At 32.9% G+C, this 944-nt stretch overlaps 1 protein-coding gene across 2 annotated transcripts in view; it reads right to left on the bottom strand.

Annotated features, from left to right (window-relative positions):
• LOC101350834 (POU domain, class 2, transcription factor 1) overlaps positions 1–944 on the bottom strand; it is a 69251-nt gene that overhangs the window by 57430 nt on the left and 10877 nt on the right. The window contains exon 2 of one of the 2 annotated variants that reach the window (XM_023738488.1): positions 256–309. The gene's annotated coding sequence lies outside the window, so the exon portion shown is untranslated. Of the gene's footprint in view, positions 1–255; positions 931–944 lie in introns of those variants that run through there. The other variant, XM_004384138.2, reaches the window with a different exon arrangement.

Genomic DNA, 944 nt, shown 5'->3' on the forward strand with positions numbered 1-944 from the left:
TTTTTACTGCACTTATATAAAACTTTGAAAGTTGACTTTTTCTGTCCACCTTTAGTTCATATACAGTAGCAGAATATCAAACTGATTTTCATTAATGGCAATGATTACAATTATTTGGATCCTTATGACATTCCATAATAAAAAGATACTATTTCTAAGAATTATCTATCTTAAGATTATTGCATGCTCATTATAGAAAATTAGAAACATAAAGAAAAATATAAAATTGACCCCTAATCCCACATCCCAGCTTACCTGTACATTTAAAGACTGAGCAGCAGCCTGTAAATTTGTTCCAGCAAGCTGGACCTATAAATAAAGTAATGAGGGGAAGTTCTAGTCTCAATACTGTTGACATTCTTCACTAGAGGTTGTCATCAACAATTATTTCAAGAGCCTCTACTACCTGTACGTCAGTGAGCTAGAATCTGAGAATATAAGAGGTATACCTTGTGGGGTAAAAGTTTGCTGAGGAACAGATATTGTCAGCCTTAAATTATCTCCTTATAAATTATTTCTTTATTATCAGGAGAAAAAAGCTACCTTTACAGTACACAAATCTGGTGAACACTACCTTAATTAAACGATCAAACTTAACGTCACATTGAGACAAGGCAATTTTGTATGCCTTTAGATCTGATGCACTGAGAGAGACTCAGTATCACTCCTGCAGTATTCCTATAAAAAATGCCTAACTTGAATGCAATCATGAGGAAACAATCTAATGAACCAAACTGAGGAACGTTCTATAAAACAACTAGCCTCTACTCTTCAAAAATGTCACTATCATGAAACCAAAGATAGACTGAGGAACTGTTCTGGATTAAAAAAGACATGACAACTAAATGCAAGGTGTGAACAGGATTGTGGATCAGAAAAAATTATGGACCATATATTGAATAATAATACCATATCAATACTAAATTTCTGGAGCTTAAAAATTA

Source organism: Trichechus manatus, unplaced genomic scaffold, assembly GCF_000243295.1.
Source record: "Trichechus manatus latirostris isolate Lorelei unplaced genomic scaffold, TriManLat1.0 scaffold00117, whole genome shotgun sequence".
In the NCBI taxonomy this organism is placed as follows: domain Eukaryota; kingdom Metazoa; phylum Chordata; class Mammalia; order Sirenia; family Trichechidae; genus Trichechus; species Trichechus manatus.